The sequence below is a fragment of the Vulpes lagopus genome, chromosome 21 (genome assembly GCF_018345385.1).
Source record: "Vulpes lagopus strain Blue_001 chromosome 21, ASM1834538v1, whole genome shotgun sequence".
In the NCBI taxonomy this organism is placed as follows: domain Eukaryota; kingdom Metazoa; phylum Chordata; class Mammalia; order Carnivora; family Canidae; genus Vulpes; species Vulpes lagopus.
This window is the reverse complement of record NC_054844.1, coordinates 17,825,002-17,850,570: the sequence shown is the minus strand read 5'-3', so window position 1 is coordinate 17,850,570 and position 25,569 is coordinate 17,825,002. Positions and strand designations below refer to the sequence as shown.

Here is a 25,569-nt window from a genome sequence, read left to right as displayed (position 1 = left end):
CCAGCAAATGGTATTGTCAGTTATTTGGATTTTAGTTATTCTAGTAAGTATGTCGAAGTATCTCACTGTTAATTTAATTTGCAATTCCCCAATGACAAATGTGTTGAGCATCTTTTCAAATGCTTATCATCCATCTGCATATTTTCTTTGGCAAGGTGTCTGTTCAGATCTTTTGCTCTTATTTTTATTAGGTTGTTTTCTTGTTGAGTAAAGACATTTTAAATGAAGGAATTATGTTTTTGTTCAGATTTACATAATTTACTAGAGAATAGGTTATAAATCAAATGCATCATTTCATCTAGGTCAGCAAAAGTGGAACCAACAGCAAACTACTTGAGTCTTTGATTTTCTTTTTAAAAGCAACACAATAGGGATCCCTGGGTGGCGCAGCGGTTTGGCGCCTGCCTTTGGCCCGGCGCGATCCTGGAGACCGGGGATCAAATCCCACGTCGGGCTCCCGGTGCATGGAGCCTGCTTCTCCCTCTGCCTGTATCTCTGCCTCTCTCTCTGTGTGACTATCATAAATAAAAATTAAAAAAAAAAAAAAGCAACACAATAATGAATAACCCCAAATGTCTCAATCTCAAACGGAAAAATGATTAAAGAAATTAAGGCACATTCACAGAAATGGTAAATAATGAAACTAAAAAGCTTCTAACATGCTCATGATAAATTCTGACCACATTTCGGCTTTATAAAAGACTTAGAGTTGTACTGTTTAAAATATGAGCCATGTCAATGACACAGTGTGTCCACTATCAGGGCCTTGGCAAACATCTATGTTTCATTTTCATACTTTAGTCAAAATTAATGACACAGACTGCAAGTCAGTCAACTGGTAACTTTCCTCAAGTAGCATTGGGCATTTTATTTGAGATGTGATTAATAACAGCTTACCAGAAATTAATCTCTTATTTTCTGTAGAAATTGTAACTGCATTCAATGCATCAATGTGATGGAAACATTCAACTAAAGGTTAAAAAAAAACACAAACTGGAGAGTTTCTTTGACTTTTTGTGTGAATTTAGTTTTTTTTTTTAATTTTTATTTATTTATGATAGTCACACAGAGAGAGAGAGAGAGAGAGGGGCAGAGACATAGGCAGAGGGAGAAGCAGGCTCCATGCACTGGGAGCCCGACGTGGGATTCGATCCCGGGTCTCCAGGATCGCGCCCTGGGCCAAAGGCAGACGCCAAACCGCTGTGCCACCCAGGGATCCTGAATTTAGTTTTTAAGGAAGAAAAAAAAAACAACCCACAAACTTTGGCAACCGTATGCATTAACCGCTATTTTAGTGTGTCTGACACAAAGAAAAGAGCTTCTACTGTTCCTACATTTTTAATGCTCCCCCTTTCATACTCACCAAAACCAAATACATACAGTCTTGTACCAAACATCTTTCCTCCTGAAAAATCCATAGGAAAGTCTAAGATTAACTGTATTTTTAAAATAAAGGGATATGTAAAATGTTATAGTAGTAACTAGTAACAAATATCTAGCTTTTTAAATGATAGGTAACCATATCTAGATAGATAGATTAGATAGGTAGATAGATAGATAGATAGATATAGTAAATTGGCTTTTCCAGCTAAATTATGATTACCAATTCATGGTAGAAAATTTTAAAAAAGAGAGAAACCAAAGTAATCTGCAACAGCACATATCCAAATGATTCACAAATCTTTTATAGTTGTTTCTAAAAACAAAACAAAGCACAGAGCACACACCCCTTCACTCCCAATCAAACAACAAACAGAAGTAAAAATAAATGCAGCCCTAATAGATCAAAAACAAAAGTATAATCAACAGATTTGTTATTAAGAGAAGTGACTGGCTTAAGTTTGAAAATACGATTATAAAGTGTTCTGCCTTATATCTCACTATACATACACTAGTTTCTTTTAAAATGAGTATATCAGTGCTTTTTTTTTTTTTTTTAATACAGAGACATATAGAAGAAAATGGAATAAAACAGGTCAATGATTCCAGTGCTCAGGATAACTGACATACAAAAATAAGAAAATTTGATAGTTCAAAAGCTCATTTAGGCAGACTGTGAAAAGTGAAATGCACTAAAAGCCCTATCTGCCCAGGGAGGCCTGCGTGCCTCAGTTGGTTAAGCATCTGCCTTTCAGCTCAGGTCATGATCCCAGGGTCCTGGTTTGGGCGCATCAGGGAGCCTGCTTCTTCCTCTCCCCGCTGCAGGTGTGCATGCGTGCATGCACGCGCTCTCTCTCTCTCTTTCTCTCTCTCAAATAAATAAAATCTTAAAAAACAAAAAACCCCAACCCTACTAGTCTCAAGTGTGTCAACAAGTCTCAGCAAATAGTCTTTCTCATATACTGAGAAAACGGAAGATAACCAGTTACCTGACATGTGTCCTTTCAATTACTACACTTACTCCCTGTGGTAGTGAGTCTCCCAAAATGCACCCAGTGGTTCCAACCAGAACCATCCAGCTGACCTACAGCAAATTCCTAATCCACAAAAGTGTTTGTTATTGCCTTTTTTTTTTTTTGTTATTGCTTTAAGCACTACAGTTTGCTCTGATTTGTTAAGCAGCAATAGGTTAAGTTAATATAATCCATTTAATTTTCCTATTAGCTCGCATATATTAAGTTTCTGCAGACATCATTTAAGTTTTTCTCCAATGTAAAAGCACTTTTCCTTCAGTTCTTTCATCCTTCTCCTTCAGCCAAACTTTTCCAGAAAGTCCAACACCTCAATCATGCTACTAAAACTGCTTTCTCAAAGGTCAATCAATACTCTCATAATTGCTACATCAATGGTCGGTTTCTTTCTCATCCCTTTGGTGTCTGTGCAGCTTTGGACAATTAAAAATCTTTATATCTTTGGTTTCCACAACACTGAATTCGTAGTTCTGACCCAGGCTCTGTGCACTTTTCTGACTTTCTTCATGCACTGTATTTTTATTCATTTTTCTGACTTTCTTCATGTGCTAAATTTTTATTCATGCCCTTTAAACACAGGCATTTCTCCAAAATTCTGATTTCAATCCCTATACCTTTGCTCAAAATAGATATAACAGTACCACCAGCAATAACCAGCACAATAAAATTTACTGAACGTTAATGTGCTAAGCCCTATGATAACCTCTTTACGTATCTTATACATCATTCCATATATGTTTAGCCTTTCCATTATAACCCTTGGTGCCTAAATATATTCTATAGTTCGGGTAATCTATCACATCAGTCAAGCATTCTTTCCTTTTCCAGGATTAAACTGCATTCCAAAAGGCTTATTCTCTAGTTTACCATCATCTCCCCAATGTTTAGAACAGTGCTTGATATTCTAGTAGTTGTTTATGGAGCACATGGTAGGATATTTGTTGCCGTAATGACTGGAAAACTCACACATATCCCACCTCTTTTTGAGGCAGGATGGGCTGCAACAGAAAATAAGACTACTGGCTTACGGCTATCTATAATCATGATAATAAGTAATTCATTACCTTGCTTGTTGCATTCCTAAAACATGTATCTCATTCAATGTGTATTATAAACTACCAACATTTCAAAAGTTTCCAAGACTTCCACATAGAACACTATAAAATACTACTGAATAAGTTTTAAAATTTCTTTAAAAATGGAGAAATAAACCAAGGCATATAATGAACACTCAATATTGTAAAGATGTCATTTATCTCCAAATCAATCTACAGATTTACTTCAACTCCAACCAAACTTCCAGGAAGACCTCTTGTGGAAACTAAAACTAAAATAATAGCTTATATGGTAAGGCAAAGAACCAAGACAGAATAATAATCTTTAAAATGATGATCCAGGGATCCCTGGGTGGCGCAGCGGTTTGGCGCCTGCCTTTGGCCCAGGGCGCGATCCTGGAGACCCGGGATCGAATCCCACGTCGGGCTCCCAGTGCATGGAGCCTGCTTCTCCCTCTGCCTGTGTCTCTGCCTCTCTCTCTCTCTATCTCTCTGTGACTATCATAAATAAATAAAAATTAAAAAAAAAATTTTAAAAAAATGATGATCCAATACTGCTGCCCTGGATGATATAGAACAATGAGAAATTTCTCACATGCTTTTAGAAGCCTAAATTGATACAATCACTTAGAAACCATGTCTGGCAGTTATCTTCTTTTTTTTTCCTGGTAATAGCTTCTGAAGTTGAACATACACCTATCTTGTGATTCAGCAATTCTCTTCTTGAAAATAAATTCAAAGTAAGGTATAAGTATGAGGACTAAAAAACAGGAAAGACTGTTAACAGCACATCATCTGTAACAGTCTTAAACTGGAAGTAATCTGAGCGTCCCTCTACAGGAGAATGGATAAAATAAACAGTGACATATTTATACAATGGAACATTACACAGCAATGAAAATGAAGAAACTCCTGCTACATGCAACACAAATCCATTTCAAAAGATGCTAATGAGTAAAACAAGCCAGATATAAGACAGCACTGTAACACATTTCATAATACTTTGTTTTTTTTCAAAAACAGATACAACTAGGGCAGCCCAGGTGGCTCAGCAGTTTAGCGCCCTCTGTGGTTTAGCGCCGCCTTCAGCCCAGGGCATGATCCTGGAGACCCGGGATCAAGTCTCGTGTCGGGCTCTCTGCATGGAGCCTGCTTCTCCCTCTGCCTGTGTCTCTGCCTCTCTCTCTCTGTGTCTCTCATGGATAAATAAATAAAACCTTAAAAACAAAAAAACCCAAAAAACAGATACAACTATACCTTTGGTATTAGAAGTTAAAATAGTGGTACTTTTAAGGCAAAGGAGTGGCAAGTATGGATTGGGTGTAGGCATCCAGTGGTCTTTTGGGATAAAAGCAATATTGCATTTCTTGAGTAGTGGTGCACAAGTATGTTCACTTTGTGATGCTTTATCAAGTTATACACTTAAGATATGTGCACTTTAATGTTTATTATATTTCAAAGCAATTGAAGCAATTGTAGGAAGCAATATTCAGGGAAGATGATGTAAACCTGTGGTCCTTGATCATTTTTTAAAACAGCAATCACAATACTGAAGATGTAGGATTCTTGAGAGAAACCACACCTACTATTTAATTCTCACAATCCTTCTCTCTATATATACTGACTATATTAAATTTAAAAATCATAATTAGAGTTGAATCATATAACACTGCCATTTTTGTAGGTCAAAAGCAGGCACAGATTGGCAACTGGTGTTAATTTAGCTAATATTGTTGTAAGATGCTTTCACTGTTTTTCTATAAAACACAATCAAAATAATCTCACCAGTAGGTACATATAATAAAAGTATTGAGAAAAGAAGTCTTGGAGGACACTTTCTGTACTGGAAAGGGAAGAGGGACTATAAACATTGGTAAGACTCCAAGTTATAATGATTAATATTTTAAATGGTAATAGTTGCCGTAGACAACTGGTGGAGGATCTAGAAAATAGCAGTTCTAACTGCAGGCAAATCGGTTATGTCCCACTTTCATGCCCTCCCTGTTCTAGAAGGGGGCCTGGGACCATAGCCACCTAGTCAGTGAAACCTTTATGTAGTCTAGGCTCTGTCCTTCTAGTTTGTGCCCTCTAAGAATCCTCTCTATTTAAAGGTGTTTAGGGGTGCCTGGGTGGCTCAGGTGGTTAAGCAGCTGCCTTTGGCTCAGGTCACAGTCTCAGGGTTCTGGGATTGAGCCCCGCATTGGGCTCCCTGCTCAGCAGACAGCCTGCCTCTCCGACTCTGCTGCTCCCCCTGCTTGTACTCTCTCTCTGTCAAATAAATAAAATCTTTAAAAAAAAAAAAAAATGAGTCCAATGTTACTACTTTAGCTTTTTTCAAAGGCAGCTGTAATGAAAAGCTATAGGATGCCTGCCTGTTCAACTACAAAAATTTTGTACAATGATTGCCTATTATACCACTAAATGTTCCTAAATAAAAACTCACAAGAGAAATCCTTTTCAAGGGAAAATATCTTCTGGATGAACTGATATGCATCTTCTTTCTGACAGTAAGGTAACATATTTCCCTTTTATACCAAGAAACAAAGTCCAACTGGAGCAATTCTACTGATTGATGAGCAAATCTGCATTTTATTATTTTCTTTGTTTTATCGATCTCATTGTCCCACCTTTTGTTGTATGTTTCTTTTTTTTTTTTGTTGTTGTTGTTGTTGTATGTTTCTTTTTTTTTTTTGTTGTTGTTGTTGTTGTATGTTTCCTAGAAAATAAACAATATAAATAAATCTAGTTCATGCCAAACTCAGTATTATACAACTTTTTCTAATATTCTTATTGATAAGTGGGAGGTAATTGTTGAATTAACATTTTACCTTTGAAGTGACAAATTTAATAAAAACAACAACAAAAAAAAACCCAAAAAACCCCCCAAACTCAGCACCTCCCTGAGCTACAGTGAACTCAGCTCTTTTTCTTTTTTTTTTTTTTTTAAGATTTATTTATTTATTCATTCAGAGAGAGCGAAGAGAGAGGCAGAGACACAGGCAGAGGGAGAAGCAGGCTCCATGCAGGAAGCCCAATGTGGAACTCGATCCTGGGTCTCCGGGATCACACCCAGGGCTGCAGGCGGCGCTAAACCGCTGTGCCACCGGGGCTGCCTGTGAACTCCGCTCTTGAGCACCAACTGGTTAAAACGGATTTCTTTAGATTTGCTAAATAATGAGATTTCTTTAAAAGTGCTAAGTAAGTTTTTAAAAGAGGTCTCAGGAACTAGTATTGAGTCCTTTATATGGTTTATTATGACATTTTTCAGAAAGATATGAATATATGGTTTCAAAAACAAAAATGCTTTTAAAAAGTTTTAAATATAACTTGCAGAAGGGTGTGTGTGTAGATATGGTTATCCAAACTACCTATCTGTACCCCCCTTTCCCTGGTGAAAATCTCAGCTATTAACATGTCAGAGTGCATATACCCCCACCATCTCTGCATGCTAGAGAGCACTAAACACTCCATAAATCATTATTCAATGTCTGGATTCTGTTATCACTTCTGTATTATTTATAACATATTTCTGTATTTCACATTAAAAAAATGTTTGGCTAACCTAAACAAACTTAAACTGACAGGGGTTCTAAGTACTATAAAAGAAGGAATAGTTTTCAGCAAGCAAATAAATTCTGGAGGGAGAAAAAAGGAAAGAAATATGTTTGCTTTCAAATGAAAGCCAGCATTTACCCATATGGATTGATGTGATGAACAATTCCCGCTTGCCAGCTTCAGAGGAGTTCTTAATACTACCTGGCAGCAACTTTTTAATTTACTTCCATTCTCCCTTCAGCAGCTATCCTCAAATTTTTCTCCTTAAATCTAATCCCTCTGATGTCCCCCAAATAAACTTCACTTCTGTTGCCTTACACCTCATATCTTAACTGTAGTTATGCCCATTCCTACTGCTTCCTTCAAGTCTTCAAAAGATGAGCTCACCACCCTCTGTTCTGTATCCCTGATCAGTTTTCTTCCCTGCTCCCCTAGGACCTTGTTCCAACACCTCGTTCTTCTCTTTCCTGCATCTTCAATCTCCTCTCTGCTGGCTGCTTACTTGCCAGCTGAAAAACATACTCTGATCATTCCCGTTCTTTGATGCATCCTGTCAGTGAACTCCCCATTTCTTTCCTGGACAAAAGACTAATTCACACTGGCTGTCAGCCCTCCCTCCTGCCCTGTCATTTTGCCTATATCCTGCCTCCTCCCTTGGTGAAGGTGGCTGATGTCTTCCTACTGGACCAAGGATGCTCCCTACTCCTTAGTTCATGGGACTAATATGTAGCACTTGACACGGTTAACATTCCTCCTGTTTTTCCTCATTTCACTATTCTGGTTCTCTCATGCTAACCATTTCTTCTAGGTCTCCTCTCCCCATCACCCAACCATTTGGTTTCCTTTAAGGTTCTATCATCAGTCCTCTTTCATTTATACCCTTCATCCTATAGCAATTTAATCCACTCTTCATTTAATGAGTGGGTGGCTCAGTGGTTTAGTGCCGCCTTCAGCTCAGGTCGTGATCCTGGGGTCCTGGGATCGAGTCCCGCATCAGGCTCCCTGCATGGAGCCTCCCTTTGACTGTGTCTCTGCCTCTCTCTGTCTCATGAATAAATAAATAAAACTTTAAAAAAAAATGACTTCTGTTACTTCTCAACAATATTGTTTTAATTAAACTTGTACATTCTAACCTACATCTATTGTCCTGTTTTCTTGCTCCGCAGGACCCTGTATCTAATTTCTGCTCTCTGAACAAAAGGGATATCCTACCCACATTTCAAACTCAAAATGTCCAAACCTTTTTATTCCCAGTTAAACTGATTTTTCTCCTAAATTTCTTATCTCAAGGTATAATCGAAGTGCTGGTATGGTCCTTCCCCTCTCATTTGCTAACCCCTATCCCAGCTTATCAAACTGAAGATTCTGCCTCTTAAATTCCATAGCATCTCTCTTGTCTCCCTGTGCTGCCATAGTTTAAAATCTTTGTCCCATTTTCAATCATACCACTTCAAACATTAAGGATTCCATGCGCGATCTCCTCCACCTTGAATTTAACCTTCACATTGCTGTAGGTTTATCTTTCTAATACACAGATTTGCCTTATTCTGCTCTTCTTAAACCCTTAAAATGGCCCACCAATGTCTATGAGATTGTCTATGCTCTTTGGCAAGCTCGGATATTACTCTGATCTACCTTCCTCTTTGCTTGAGCTTCCTGCCCCCAGGTATCTCACAACCAATACTCTAATAGCACTGAAGTAGGTATTTGTTCCTTGAAGAGATCTGTAAGATTTTGGTCTTGTTCTCTTTCAAGTGCTTCCCCTACTCCCCCACCTCCACTTTTCTGCTTAGTAAATTCTTAATCATCCTTCTTCAAAACCCAATACAGATGTAATCTGTTCTGGGAAACTACGCACACTCTCATACCATTGGGCAGGAGTAATCACTTCCTTCTCTGTGCCACCTCAAACTGTGCACATATCTCCTACCATCCTCAGCACTTGCCTCAGAGGGATCAGTCATCTGTCTTTGGAGATTTAGGTCACCTATGTCTAGAATGTGTAGATGTTCTTCTGTGTTTATTTATTTGACAGGAATTATCTCTTTTTAGGCCTTATTTCCCCTCTGCTAGATGGGTTAGGAGCTGTCTGAGGCTTACAAGAATCTAGCAGAGGAACTGGAATATCAAAAACACACAGAGTTCTTCAGTTTAGATAAAAAAATTTTGGAATTATGTAAATCTGGGTTTAAGTCCTGGCTCTGCTACTGACAAGTTCTAAGAATGTTAAACAGCCATTCTCAACATGTCTTCCTATTTCTGAAACGGAGATAATATAATACATTTCCCAAAGACAGTTGTGAGCATTATATCAGAAAATGGGCACTCAATAACTATGTAATATAGTACATGTAATGTTTGGCGAACTTATGAATGCATTGGTGAGGTAACGTTTCCAGTGTCAGAAATATTTAAGATTAAAACTAGGCACGTGAGCACAGATTTTTTAAAACCTACTTCTCAATACATTTACTTAAACATAATATTTTAACAGATATTTCACATTTTTATTAAAACCAAACTTGAATTTTTTCTTTTGACTTTGGTTGATGGCTGCTCCGTGCTTACATCTTTATAATCCTTGTAATACAAAGAAGCATGAAATCACTAATTTAATCTCTTTCCTCAAACTCAAGATGACTGGGTTTCAATTACTTCTTCTACCTCACTATTGAGTAACTCGGGTACTTCAAACTAAAATTAAAAGGTGACGGAAAGACACACTAAGTTAATGGACATTAGAAAAAAAGAGAAGAAAATGTCACTTCAAGTCAAGACACCTATTACTCAGTAGCATCAGGTTAAAGCTGAGAACATAACAATGAAGAGCCACAAAACATCAGTATCGAAGAGTAGGGTCATGAATAATTTTTTTGTCCCTTTTACCTACTCATGTTCTGTAAATCTACTCATGTTCTGTAATGTTTTCTACAATAAGCATGTTTCACTTTTTACAGTAAAAATATTTCAGAAAATCTTTTTGAAAATGCTCAAAATAACTGTCAGGTGAAAATGGAGAATTATAAAACTGTATATTCCGTATGCTCTCAATTACAGAAGAAAACATATATGCATAGAATATACATACCGGGGGAGAAAAATGAGAAGGAAATAGGCAAAAAACATTTGGTTTTCTGGTGAAATTACCAGTAGTTTTTATGGCCTTACTTATAAGTTTTCAGTATTTTCCTATTTCTTTATAATAACCTAGTATTAAAAATAACTGCTTTTTTGATTCACATACCATAAAACTCAACTATTTAAAGTGTATAATTCAATTGTTTGTGGTATATTCAGGAGATTGTAAAACCATCCCCACAATCAATTTTTTTAAATGAATTTATTTATTTATTTGAGAGAGGGAGAAAGAGAGTGCACGCACAGAGGGAGAGGGAGAAGCAGACTCCTTAATCAGCAGGAAGCCCAATGAGGGCTGGATCCCCGGACCCCAAGATCATGACCTGAGCTGAAGGCAGATGCTGAACCGACTGAGCCACCTAGGCAGCCCCTCATAATCGATTTTAAAACGTTTTCATCACCCAAAAAGAAAACCTATACCCATCAGCAGGCACTCCTCATTACCTCCCTTCCCTAGTCCCTAGCCACCTCCATTGTTATTTTCTGTCACTATGGATTTGCCTATTCTGGATATTTCATATAAGTGAAACCATATAATATGTGGTCCTTTGTGAATGGTTTCTTTGACTTAGCACAATGTTTTTAAGGTTCATTCACATTGTAGTACACATCAGCACTTTAGTTCTTTTTGTCACCAAGCAGTATCCCATTGTATGGATAGAATGCATTTTACTTCTCCATCTGTGAGTTGGTTGTCATTTGAGTTGTGTCTTTTTTGGCTATACTGAAAAATATGCTGCTATGAATGTTCACATATATGTCTTACACGTACTTATGTCTGCAAATCTGTTGAGTAGATACACAGGAGTGGAACTGCCTGGTCATTTGATAACTCTATGTTTAACTTTAAGGAACCTGACAGACTGTTTTCCAAAGCAGCTGCATCATTTTACATTCCTAGCAGCAATGTAGGAGAGGTGCAATTTTTCCATATCATTGCCAACATGTGCTACTGCCCGTCTTTTTGATTACAGTTATCCTAGTGTGTTTGAAGTGATAGATCATTATGGATTTGATTTGTATTTCTCTGATGGCTAATGATGTTTAGCATCTTTCAAGTACTTCTTCTTTGGCAAAGTGTTTATTCAAATCTTTTGTCCACTTTTAAATTGGGTTATTTGTCTTTTTATTATTGATTTGTAGGAGTTTTCAAAATATATTCTAGTCACAAGTCTCTTATCAGATATATGATTTGCAAAATGTTTTGTATTGCATTTATCAAGACAAAAAAAATAACTCCAACTCTTCTGAGAATTCAATTAGCAAACACTGTGGTCAGGGGGTACAACATGGCAATGACAATTATAAAACAACTTAAAATGTGAGCAGCACTTAATACTTTTCTACTTAATACTCACACAGATTCATAATACTAGGCCTGGTTCTCAGATCAAGAATTTTTTTTTTCCTCTCTCTCTTTTTAAATTTTTATTTATTTATGATAGTCACACACAGAGAGAGAGAGAGGCAGAGACACAGGCAGAGGGAGAAGCAGGCTCCATGCACTGGGAGCCCGACGTGGGATTCGATCCCGGGTCTCCAGGATCACGCCCTGGGCCAAAGGCAGGCGCCAAACCGCTGCGGCACCCAGGGATCCCTCAGATCAAGAATTGAAAGTCTGTAGAGGTAAGCTGATTTATTTGAAGTCTCTCCCGACTTCATTATTTTTCTATTACTATTTTTCTGTGCTTCATCTTTCCTACTTGGTCTGTTCCCAATACTCTGGGTATCGGGTACAGATCTTTCTCTGCTGAGATTATTCACACACTCTGAGTATGATAGGTCTGACAGAAGGAATTGTGTAGCCTGACAGAGACTCGTGAGGACTGACACAACAAATGTAGAAGGTTGGGTGATCCCAATGAACCCAGCTCTGTGGGGTTCTATTAGTTTCCTATGTCTACTGTAATAAATCACCACAGCCTTGGTTCTTAAAACAACAAAAATTTATTCTTTAACAGTTCCATGGAACCTTTGTGTGGCTCAGTGGTTAAGCGTCTGTCTTTGGCTCAAGTTGTGATCCTGGGGTCCTAGGATCAAGTCCTGCATTGGGCTCCCCATAGGGAGCCTGCTTCTCCCTCTGCCTATGTCTCTGCCTCTTTCTCTGTGTCTCTCATGAGTAAATAAATAAAATCTTTAAAACAAAAACAAAACCCCGTCAAAATGGATCCAGAAGCCAGATATTCAGGCTGTAATCAGTTTCAATGGATCAAAATCAAGGTGTTGGTAGGACTACAATTCCTCAAGAGGCTCTAGAGGAGAATCAGTTCCTTGCCTCTTCTAGCATCTGATGGCTGCTGGCATTTCTTGGCTTCTGGTCCCATCATTCCATTTCTGCCTCTAGAGTCATAGCGCCTTTTCTTCTTGTGGCTGAAATCTCCCCTTGCCACTGTTACCTACCATTAAGGACACTTGTAATTGTACTTAGTCCTCTCCCCACGAACTAGGACAATCTCCCTATCTCAAGGCCCTTAACTTAATGATATCTGTGAAGTCTTTGCCACATAAGGTAACCTTCCAGGTTCCAGGGAATACATAGGACATTATCAGTACACACTGGGGGTGTATGTGTGTTTGGGGGCGGCGGAGGGGGGGAAGTCCTTACAAGATCCAAGAACAAAGAGCCAAGAGGCACTCTCACGATCTTATCTTTATATTCATATTCTACTTGATTTAGGTACAAAAACTGCTCCCAACAGCTGTATCCTCTCCTAGCCCTGACACTCTCCCTCAAATACTGCTAAAAGTTACCATCTTGTAACTTGATCAAGATCATGTAGCTTTAATTACTCTTTAACACTTTCATACAGAAGAAAACACAACCTAGGTTCAAATTTGTTATAACAAAATAGTTGTAGGAGGAAAAGAGAGAAACTGGACAACGCATTGCTCTCACTTAAAATTATTTACAAATATATGCTATAAATCTAACATTAAAAAACTAAAAATAAATAATAAAAATTTTAAAAAATAAAAAATATAACATTAAGGAGGAATTAGATATTTAATATTATATCACTCCTCAGCTACCTGAAAGTAATCAAAATGTGCAATACAGTAATAAATGGTTGACACACAAGTTTTGAAATGCATTGGCAATCTCTTTTTTTTATGCTGGACAGTGAGTATATGGGCATTCTTAATATCCTTTTTACTTCTGTAATATTTTTACAATATTATTTTACAATTTTAAGTATTAAAAAAGAAAAAAAGGATACAATGTGGTCTCCCTGAGTCCTAGAAAGCATCCCATGTGCTAAGCTTCATGTTTCTGTCTAGAATTACATCAGTAACTCTATCAAATGCCATTGTCAAAATCAACAAACAGGTCAACTCTTTGGTTATGAAAAAAGTCTTGCTTCCTTATTAGCTCCTTAGGGAAGTAGAGAAGAGGTAGTGAAAATGAGGATGTCTCTAACCAGGAAACAGATATGCTGATAAGTTGCCCATCTCCACATGCTCTGCCCTATAATTTCTACTTGTTTATACAGAAAGATTTTTGTGCTATTTACTAAGAGTAAGTTACCGTCTCCCAGATGGATTTTGCCGGCTAGATGTTAACTGCTGCAATTCTCCTTTTCTTGTCACAAGCAACTTGTCCTCAAAGGAAAGATATGTTTCTGAAATACTTATAAAATTGCTTTTAGTAGACAAATCATACTTTCTCATTGACTTAAGCTGTAATTTCAGAGATTTATTCTTAAGGAAAAAATACAGCTCCAAGGAAAATTTATGCTTATATACAAAACATTCTTTCTGACAGACAGGAAAAAAAATCCCATCATAGTTCATCTCAACTGGAAAAAAAAAAAGAACAAAACCAAAGATTTGTCTGCTAGACAGCAGACAAGCTATGTACCAGACATTAAGGAGACTAGAAGGCCCTGGTTCCTAATCCTAAACCTCTTCCGTTGGAAACTGTCCATGCAAAATGATGGCTAAGGAAGAAGTTCCATCTGTATTAAATCAGTCATAGATCCTGTTCTCTAGACTTGTGGTTTGAGGTTTTCTATCTTTACAAAGTAGATTTTAGACTTATACTTCAAAATTTAATAAAAATCACAGAGTATTTGTAGGATTTTATTAACATATGTATTTTTCATGAAAGACTCTCTATATTCAATGCATATTCAATGTCTAGTCCTTTACACTAAATATGGCTTACTAAACCATCAAAATACTGATTCTACATTAAAGCTTCATAAGAAACTTGGTCTATCTCTATTCTCAGAGAGAAAACAAGACTGATACTGAATCTGCAGAGGATTCTGGGGGCAAGCAACCAGCCTATCTGAAGTTCTTAAGTAGCTTAGGGTAGGAGTCCCTTGCTCCCATATCTGTTAATATGTGTACCCTCCCTTCTAAGAATAAATGAGGATCTGAGAACATGTGTACTCTTTAGGTTACAACAAGAAAAACCACAAGTTAATCAGGTTTCATATTTAACAGAAGTGCCAGAAAAAGAGCCTCTAAGCTGATAACTAATCAAACTATCCATTTTTCAAAATAAAATCAAAACAAAAAATCTTTAAATTAAGTGGGTGGGCCAGGGGCACAGCCAACAGATATTTTACTTTCATATGGGTCTAACATGTTTCAGGGAAAAAGCAGAAGACTCGAGACTCCAGTAGACTAAGGTAATGATGGCGATTCTTTAACCTTCTGGGCAGCATTCAGGATAATGGGGAAGAAATAACACACCCTGAGGGAAGAGAAAAAGTTACCTAATCCATTTCAGGGCCAGTGAGCTGAGGAGTTGCTGAGGAAAAATTATTCTGAAGTTATTATAGTAAATTGTAATTCAAACTGTTTTAAGGCTTAACCCCTGGAAGGGAATTTGCGACAATTTGGCAATAAGAGCCGGCCAACAGTTAGTCACTCAAAGGAAACAAAGGCATTCTAAGAACTGCAGCGCCCAAGGGGGCTTGTTTGCATTCTAATATTGAGCTTAACAGGGGAGGGAGTAAATGATGTAAAGTTACTGTCACTGTTATTATTTTAACTTTTATTCTGACCTGTGATCCGTTTTATTACTCAGGCACAGGACACCTGAGGAAATCTAGGTTACAGGAAACTGAAAATGTTTCTTTTTTAAAAAGATTTTCTTTGAGAGAGAGAGAATGCGCGTGCGCACACGCATGTGTGCACAAGCAGGGGGAGGGGCAAAGGGAGAAGGAGAAGTGGACTCCCTGTTGAGCAGACGCCCCAACACAGGGCTTTATTCTAGGGCCCTGAGGTCAAGACCTGAGCCTCAGGCAGATGTTTAACTGACTGAGCCAACCAGATGCCCCCCAGAAACCGAAAATGTTTAGAATGAATTGGGCAGGATTGAACCTGCGCATTTGTCTTACTGAAAGGACCTTCTGGGATAGGTGCTGACAAAGATCTGGATGTGTGAGTCCAGGAATAATGTGGAGAAATAGCAAAACAAACTAAAGAACAGAAACTCCAAACCCTGATTCCTAGACTAAATGTTTGAGCTATAAATGCAAGAGAGGACTTGATAAAAGGTTGCTGAGAAGAATCTAGAGGAGAAAAGAACCAGTAAGTCTGGAGTGACAACTAAGAGATTGTGGAAGCAAGTTCAAGACAATCTGAAATCAAGTGGGAATCTGGGCACCATCAACAAAACACTGAGGAAATTACAGACAGAGGTTAAACTCACATAAACTTGCTGAGTGTTTGTTTAGTGGCCATCTATTAATGGCCTAAAGAGCTAAGTTATGTCAAGTTAAGGTAAGTAATGGTCATCGTATATATATACTTTTGATATATCTATCTTAAATCACGGATAACCCTGAGATCTCATTAAAATAGTTTTATATCAAGCCATTTAGCTGACCTTGAATTTGTCAAAAAGCCATTGTTAGAAGAAATGCATTAGAGAGAATCTAATATATGACTGCGATGGCCCCAATGACACACTATTTGAGATATCTTTCCAACACCAAACTATGCACTCAATTTCTAAATGCTGAACAATCTTGCTACATAAGGGCTACAATTCACCAGATAGGCCAGATTTCACCAAATTTTCAATGGATAAGCCAGAGTGCCAGAGTTCTGGGGTATAAGTAATTATAAAATTCTATCAAGGGGCACCTGGGTGGCTCAGTGGTTGAGCATCTGCCTTTGAGTCCCACATCAGGCTCCCCGTGGGGAGCCTGCTTCTCCCTCTGCCTATGTCTCTGCCTCTCTCTGTGTCTCTCACGAAAAGATAAATAAAATCTCTAATAAAAAAAAAAATTCTATCAGGATCAGCAAAGAATTATTTACAGTTTAAAAGAAGAAAAGTCCCTGCTGTAATTCATATTATCAGTTCATTTATGAAGATTATGGTATGGGGTCTAATAATTTTAATGTATTTCTTAAACAATAATAGTATGAAAGGGTTTTGTTTTTAAAAGAACAGCAATCTTCACAGAAACAGGACACAGAAACAGAAAATATAAGCTCTAAAATAGTGGAATTCATATGGGTTGAAAAACATGAAAAAATTTAATTCAATATACATTTAGGGAGTTCCAATTCTGTGCCAGGCACTGCTGGGTTTCCACTAAAGAGTTTATATTTCACTAAATGTGATTTTATTTATAATAACATGTTTTGTACAGTAATAAGAACAAATTTGAGGTATTTCTTTAGACTAAATATTCATCACTTTGTCTACCAGACCAAACACAGCTGAAACAAATGGGTATTTAGCAATTACTCTTATAACAGTGGGTTAAGCAAATAAGACTTTTTCAACATTTTATCATGTATACATTGTTTTTATTGATTGATTGGTTTAGAGCACAGAGTAGGGGGCAGTGGACAGAGAGAATCCTAAGCAGAGCTCTCCACACAGAGCTAGATCTCATGACCCTGAGATAATGAGCTGAGCTGAAACCAAGAGTCGGATGCTTAACCCACAGAGCCATCCAGGTGCCCCTACATTCTGGTTTTAAAAACAAGTTACAGAGGTGCCTGGGTGGCTTGGTGGGTTAAATGTCCAACTCTTGATCTCAGGGTTGTGAGCTGAAGCCCACATTGGCTCCACGCTAGGCATGGCGTCAACTAAAAAAAGAAGAAAAAAGTTATATAAAGAGATTCCAAGTATATTATAATTTATAAATATTATATTTATAAGGTATATTTCTGCGAGGTTAGTATTTAAAATAGGATAAGTAATATTTTGAAAAAAATTTAATACAGAAAAAACTTAATTGTTTCAAAGGGAAATTAAGGAGACAAACATTTATTGAACACTGTGAGTGACATCATGCTAGGTTCTTTATGTAAAATTAAATACTCATAATCTAAAAGAAAAACATCGATGTTTATGTTTACTATTGAAAACACAGAATGGAAAAAAGAAGGTACTTGCCTACAGTCACAAGTGGCAAAACTAGATTAGAACCCAGGCCATGGGATTACAAATACTACTTATTTCCCATTACGAACTATATTTAAAAAATCTAATTGGTCTCTCTATAGGAGTAACTTTAAGAAAATGGATGAAAACTTATGAAAATTATCAAAATGTTTACTTGGTTATATTGCCCCCCCCCACCCCCCGCCAATCCCTCACATAGTGTTTACTGCTTATACTTTAATGTTCAGGGCTTTCAAAAATGTAATTTTAGCTTATGTCTCTAGTACTATCCCCAAGTCTAATCATACCTCTTATATTCCATTTATACTGTATTTCTAAGATTGTCCTTCTAAATGTAAAATGAGAAAAGAACTGAGATAATATTCTGGAAGACCTAAGGAAACCCATAATTCTTTCACTTATCCATGTACTTCAAAGATAATGGTTCATACTCAGAATTATTTAAATGTGTGCTAAATGTTCATATACTGTTTTTTCATTTCATATATTGTTTTTTCTTTTCAAAATTTAACCATATTTCAGAGAAAATTAAGTTCTCTGAATAAAGTTCTGAAAAAGAATTAAAGGCAAGAAGTTCTGCTTTAAACAAGCACTCATGGTCCATCATTCCTCAAACTTACTTGACCACAGAACTCATTTTCAGTTAAAACCACTTGGGATCTTTAAGCACTACTGAACTTCATAAATGTTAGGGAACTAAATTATCCTTAATTGGTAAACGTTAAGTTAAATGAGTAGACGAACTTAATGATTTAGAAATGAACAAAATATACAGGTATGTGATGTGCTTCATCTTCAAAACCTGGCAAAGAAATCCTTGTAGTCAATCATTCCTTTCATATTTCCCTCCTTTCACTTTCCCAGTATTTCTCCATATTTTTCTTTCTTTTTTTAAAAAGATTTTTATTTATTTATCTGAGAGAGGTAGTGAGAGAATATGAGTAGGAAGGAAAGGGAGGAGCAGGCTTCATACTGAGAAGAGACTGATGTGGGGCTCAATCCCAGGACCCTGGGATCATGACCTGATCCAAAGGCAGACACTTAACCAACTGAATCACTCAAGCACCCTTCTCCATATTTTTCTTTAACAGACTTCAATTGATTATCGATTTATTATTTTTTCTATTTATTTTTTTATTGAAGATCTATGAAGGTCTATGATTAGAGGCAAATGGGACTAAATATGTAAGAGAAAATAGTATAAAGTATAATCCTACCATGAAAATTTCATGGTTATTCACAGATTAAATAGGTATTAGAAAATTAGTTTCAAAGACCACAGAGAACTTCTACATTTTTATTTTTATACACTCAAAATATTTTTTTTAAAGATATTTATTATTTTGAAGTAGTCTTTACATCTAACATGGGGCTCGAACTTAAAAACCTGAGATCAAGAGCTGCATGCTCCACTGACTGATCCAGCCAGGCATCCCCGAGATATTTTTTTTTTTAATTTTTTATTTATTTATGATAGTCACAGAGAGAGAGAGAGAGAGGCAGAGACACAGGCGGAGGGAGAAGCAGGCTCCATGCACCGGGAGCCTGATGTGGGATTCGATCCCGGGTCTCCAGGATCGTGCCCCGGGCCAAAGGCAGGCGCCAAACCGCTGCGCCACCCAGGGATCCCACCGAGATATTTTTAATTAAAAAAGAAAACACTTGATAGGATTCTGTAAAAGCAACACTTGTTTGTTTTTTACCACAGTAACTATCTGTGAATGACTTACAGCCCTTATGCATCTTTGCAATAGTCCAGGAAATAATCTTATTACATTAGAAATCTTAAATGAATCTCCTATTATTACCACGGTTAAGTACTATACTAAAAATAAGTGGAAATAACTGTGTGCATGCTGCCCAAGGTCACACAAGTGAGTCAGTATGTATAAGTGGAACAGATTTCTTGAGTATTATCACTTAGTCCTCATCTCTAACTGCTAACCCTCCCTTTTCACGAATATACAACCTTAAGTATACACCCACCTCCTTCACATGTGCCAATCCTGGAAAATGGCATAGTGGGGGCAGCTCACAAAATAAAGCTATTTCAGGAAAGCATCACATAATTGCTTGGCATTTGAAGGCACTAAGCCTTTAGTATTCTCTTCCTATTCCTCCTACCCCACCGCATTGTTTTTCTAGAACTCTTTAAAACACCTTCTATACCTCAAATTCCCTACTTTACTGACATTTACTAATAAATATGATCTTCCCCCAAGGAAATAAATTTGGTAATTCTATGCCTTTTCTTCAAATCTTTATGAACTACAATGATTTCTCTCATGTAGAGTATGCAATTTTAATTTCCAGAATACCCTGAAGGTTTGGCTGCCAAGTTTATCAACAATAAATATAAATCAAAATCATGTTCATTATGAAATAATAATTTATAGACTTCAAATATTATTTGATATTATAAGAACACAACATGGAAAAAATGCACAAAACTTCCCTCTTTAATTTCATGGTAGAACATGAACACTTGGATAACAAAAACAACCACAGTACATTTCCTAGCAATCACCATTATATGAGCTCAAGAGAAGTAAAAAGAGCTTAAAACGGCTAAACTATTATTATACTCCAAACACTTCCATAGCTACTTCAATAACTAAAAACAGAACGGATTCTAAATATGAATATTGAGTAACTGCAGCATATTTCACAAAGTGTTGTCAATTTCATTCTATTTTCGAGTACTGTAAATGACCAATTATAAAGTCAACTGATTTTTGAATCATCTATATAACAGTATGTACATATAGTATAACATATCCTCTCATTTTTTCAAGAATTCTTGCTTTTTTATGCTAAATGAGTCTTACCACTACTTTTTAAGATGAAGTGTAAAAATATGAAAGCAAAAATTATAATTTCATAAAAATACAAGAACAAAATGCTAAACTGTTCAAACAGACAAATCCTGAGCTCCCTTAGCACACAATTCTGCCAGCATTATTCAGCACCAGTAAGCGAATGAAATTTGTGGAGAACACGAAGGAGTATCATCATAGCAATTTATGAACTTGTCACCTCAGAAATCTACTGAAAATATTTCATAGGAGTGAGATTTGGATGGCAGAAACAAATTTCTCCTAATCTCAGCTAAGTTACTTGCTACATAAAGCTTCAGCTTACTACAAAATAAGCAGCAGATAGAAGAAACAGCCTTGCTAGGAATTATAAAATAGAATAAAACAGCTAGTTAACTCACCAAATAGTCTTTTGCTAAAAACCTGCATTCTTCTTTTTGTCTCAGGTTCCTGGTTTCCAAAGACAAAATTACATGCCCTCTGACAGAATCATGACAAAGGGCACACAGTGGTGAGCTCTTTCCTGCTCTTCCCACTAGAAGAAAACTGAACCTCACTGCAGTCTCCAAGAGTAAGTACTTCATATGAGCATGCTCGGTATCTAATTTAAATGACTTGGTATTTCATCTCAGCATGTGATGGCCTACTTCCAAACAAACTCAGAGAGCTGCAAATTCAATCGAAGATCATTAACTGCAATAAACTAAACAGAACCACCAAATGATAATTGATTTTGTTTCTGACTTCATGATTTTTGTGGTTCATTTAACTTAATGTGCCTGGAAATAATTATTTTTATACTTAAAAAAAATTCTTAGGTTTCAATATTTCACTAACTATGTCAACATAGGTATTTCCCCAAAATACTGGAAATATCAAGGCATGCAGGTATGACCCCCCCAAAAAGTAAATGTGACCACTGATAAATTAGGCAAACATTTCATATTTTACTTTTTAACCTTTTATTCTGTTTCTCTGCTATTCAACAAATAAAACAATCTACAAACTATTAGTATTTTAACTTTTCCTTTGGAAATATTAGTAAGCATCAATAAACTAAAATGTTCGGTATCTTTATTAAATATGTCTGCTTTCTTGAAAATATATCAGTAAGGATTTTTCTCATCTATAGATTATACGTTATATAATAGATTATATGCTTATATAATAACAGACCTCAGCAAAATTTTGATAAAGATATAAAAAGGATTAATAATTGTTTCTGCATTTTCAAGAACTTTTACAAAATGCTACACACACACACACAATCAATAAAATGGTTTACATATGAATGCTTATGCAATCAAATAGCTAATTTGCCTGGTATGCTGAGCAAGCTGCTGCAAAGGCATATATAGTTTTGCATGATGGAAATATGGTCAAGAAGCTCCCGATGCCCATTTAAATCTTTCAGGGAAAAAAAAAATCTAGCACAGCAAATACAGCCCCACCAAAAACCAGCAGACAATTCTTATGAATCCACTTCCATTTTCACCTTGGGCAAAAATTGGAAGTGTTCATACAGTTGACACACTAAGCCTAGGATAGCAAACCACAGGCAGAGTGGGGCTACACCATCTTTAACTGGGTCCATATACTAATTTATGATTGTCCTTTCTTCACAACCATTCTTGGTTACTTCTACATTTCCCCATCATTAAATACCTAACTAACCCACACACAAATGTCTCATTTTATGAACAGTAGCGTTACTTCCCCCTTCCCTCTTGACCCCAAATTAATCTGGAAGACCTGGGAAAATAAGAAGGCATAAGAAACAGACAAATTCAATAAGATAAGGCCCCCTCATAGATGGTAAGACAAGATCATTAAGAGGTTTAGAGAAGTCATAAAAAATAAAATGTTAAAAAAGAACATGAGAACTGTTTATGGAACCACACCTACCTAATTCCAACACCTTTAAAAAAAAAAGTGTAAAGTTCAAAGAAAGCTACCAATACATCATTTTCTTTAGCATTCTATCAAAGCAACTCATCTACTGCCAGTGAGTGTTAGGTAGGTTTAATTGCAAGGTCTGTGGGCAATGTATGGTACATAAGCACTCTCTCCCTAAAGAAAAAGCCCGGGAAAAGCAGAAGCACAGAATAAAAGCAAATACCAAGAGTCATACAATATATCAAACAAAAAGTGTCAAAATGCATATGTTTTATGTACTGCTAAGTCTAATAAATTCTGTGTACAGTATGTGGCAGGGTAAGGATTCTGTTAAAAAGAGTTTCTAGAAAACTATGACCTCTGAAGGAGAAAGGAAAGTTCTTCACTGAAAACAAACAAATCTACTTCTGATCTATAAATATTTATTGAGCACATGTTATATATGAGACATGGTGCAAGGCAATGCACAGTGGAAACAAAAACAAGGAGGGCGATCTCTGTTTTCAAAAGAGCTTATAGATGATAAGGCAAAAGGAGTACGTGTCGCTAATCCAAGATGATCACAGCAAAAGAGAGATAGATGTTTTGCTGCGCTGGGGGGTTTAGAGGGATGAGAGAAAGCGTTCTGATGAGGAAAATTTAAAGAAGATTCTGGGAGAGGGTGACCTTTTTGAAATGCTGTAAATGAACACTGAGGATCGGGACCAGAAACAGGGAAGAGGAAAACAGCCAGGTAGGGGGCAGAGAAATAGGGCATGAGAGGACTAAGAAGTGGCGTGGGGACTGGAGAACTTGTGGTATGGTGTGAATCACAGGAAGAAGTGTAGGCTGTCCAAACTGGGAAGAGAGAAAAGAGAAAACGCAAGATAATATTCAGGGAGCACAGAATCTGGAAGCAGAAGGCAAGAAGTGCTTTACACCCTGGATAATGGAGGAGCCAGGGTCATGCGCTAAACAGCTGAATGAAGGAGATAACTTTGGAATGACAGGCAGATGCAAAAATAGGTAAAAAGAGACATTAATTCCAGCACACTGGCACAGCATGCACATTTTTTAACTCACGTTTTGAATGCTTCCATATCACTTAATAGGTCTTTAACCTGAATTTCCTCTCTCTTCTACATTCGACTTTAGCATTCTGATTTAAAATTGAGGTCATCTTGTAATTACATTTACCTTTGATCTTAATTAGAGGTCCTATTTTTTTTAAATCTTTATCTCCTGCCACTCATTCTTTAATTTACTTGCTTATCCTTTCTCTACCTACAATATTTGATAAAATGTTTCCCCCAAAGGCTACTCTGATAAGAATGAATGAATTTGTAAAAATTTGACAAAAGATAGAATCCATTTCTATTGACAAGTGAGTAACCTCTGAAGACTGTACACAGTTCTGGAGCATTGTACTGCACATAGACACAGGAGGATGGATGGATCTCGCCACGACTAAACATACTTGCCATTCACTGGATCCTGAACCACAAGAGAGGGAACGGGAGGAGGGAGAACGGAAGTGTACATGAGCCTTTGACTGCAATTTGCCGTCATTTTGGATTTTTACCATAGTTCATAACAGAATCACCTGTGTGGCTGAGAAACAACTTAGGCACACACATTCAGAGTCCAGAAATCTTTCAATCTGATCAAGGTGGGGCCAGTCATTATGAAGAAGCTCTCTATACGATTGTGCAGTTCCTCTGGCAAAGAGCCACTCATTGATACACGGGGAGAGACAGACACAGAATAATGAAGTACTGACACTATACAACTCGTTGGTAAAAGATTCCTATTTATTGTTTCCTGCTTTCTCAGACATCTTCTGATGGTATTTAAAAAAGTGGAAACATTTTCCTTTTTAAAAATACTCCATCTTAATATAATGAAATTAGGAATTCTTTTCAAATATATATAGCAAGAAAGTGAGTCCCAGGAAGTGTACAATGACAAAGAAAAAATAACTGAAAGAGTCCCTACAAAATCTGGAGCATATATTTGCAAGAATCTTGGGCAGCAACGCCTGGGTGGTCCAGTGGTTAAGCGTCTGCCTTCAGTGCAGGGTGTGACTCTGAAGCCCTGGGATCGGGTCTCAAATCGGGCTTCCTGTACGGAGCCTGCTTCTCTCTCTGCCTCTCTCTCGAATAAATAAATAAAATCTTAAAAAAGAAAAAAAAAAAAAAGAATCTTGGGCAAAGGCATACATTTTCCATAATAATTTATCTTAAAAGAAACCCCATAAATTTTAAAACCTGTTTCGTAAAATAAACTTAAATATCCTTGTGACTTTTACTGCAGTGATAAGCCCTTAGCACCTACTTTGCATGTGGCCAGATAATGTACAGACCTAATTATACATGATTTTGGCATTCAAATGGTCTCTTGCTATAGACAATGCTTAGACTATAAGACAATCTTTCGTGCTTTACTAGAAAAACAAAAGCAAACACAAAACAATTTTGATTCTGAATAAAGACATAAGAGTATTTTTAAAATATCGCACTGTGTACATGAAAAGAGAAAATGAGGGTGGGGCAGGACTATTTCCTGTTTTCTATTAAGAGACAAAGCAGCATTTCTTTCTTTTTTTTTTTTTTTTTAAGATTCTTATTTATTTATTCATGAGACAGAGAGAGAGAGAGAGAGAGAGAGAGAAAGAGGGAGAGAGAGAGAGAAAGAGGCAGAGACACAGGCAGAGGGAGAAGCAGGCTCCATGCAGGGAGCCCGATGTGGGACTCGATCCCAGGTCTCCAGGATCATGCCCAGGGCTGAAGGCAGTGCCAAACAGCTGAGCCACCGGGGCTGCCCCAGAGCAGCATTTCTTAATGCTCCTTCCCCAACATCAGAATAGTCCTATTTTTCCCATTCTACTTGAGGATATTCTTAATCAGTTAGTTAAAATACAACCATTATTATAACAGAAATTTATAACATAAAAAACAATGTGTTCCTTTTATTTACTCATTCAGCCCACAAATATTTATCAAGTATTAACTTTAACAGACATTGTGGTACATATTAATTAGGGATATGGGTGTACAAAGGTACAAACCTCTCACAGAGCTTACATTCTCATAAGGGAGTAGATTTAGCGAACAATAATATGTAAGATGGTGGAAAAGGGCTGAGTGACTGGGTGAATAGTCCGGTCAGGAGAAGTCCTGAAGATGCAGCATTGAAGCGCCAGCTTGAACAATGGCTGTTAGTCTAATAAGGGCATTACTGGCAGCATATCTGAAGAAAAGGAAGGCTTCTGTGAGCACAGTGTGGTGCAGTGAGGGGAAAACAATTAAGAGACGAGGTCTGAGAGGCAGCAGGTCAATTAG

General features: G+C 37.0%; 1 protein-coding gene across 19 annotated transcripts in view; it reads right to left on the bottom strand.

Annotated features, from left to right (window-relative positions):
- PLEKHA5 (pleckstrin homology domain containing A5) overlaps nucleotides 1–25,569 on the bottom strand; it is a 243,905-nt gene that overhangs the window by 138,929 nt on the left and 79,407 nt on the right. Inside the window, exon 1 of one of the 19 annotated variants that reach the window (XM_041735442.1) lies at nucleotides 20,755–20,893. The exons of the other annotated variants lie outside the window; for them this stretch is intronic. The gene's annotated coding sequence lies outside the window, so the exon portion shown is untranslated. Of the gene's footprint in view, nucleotides 1–20,754; nucleotides 20,894–25,569 lie in introns of those variants that run through there. 19 annotated transcript variants of the gene reach the window in all.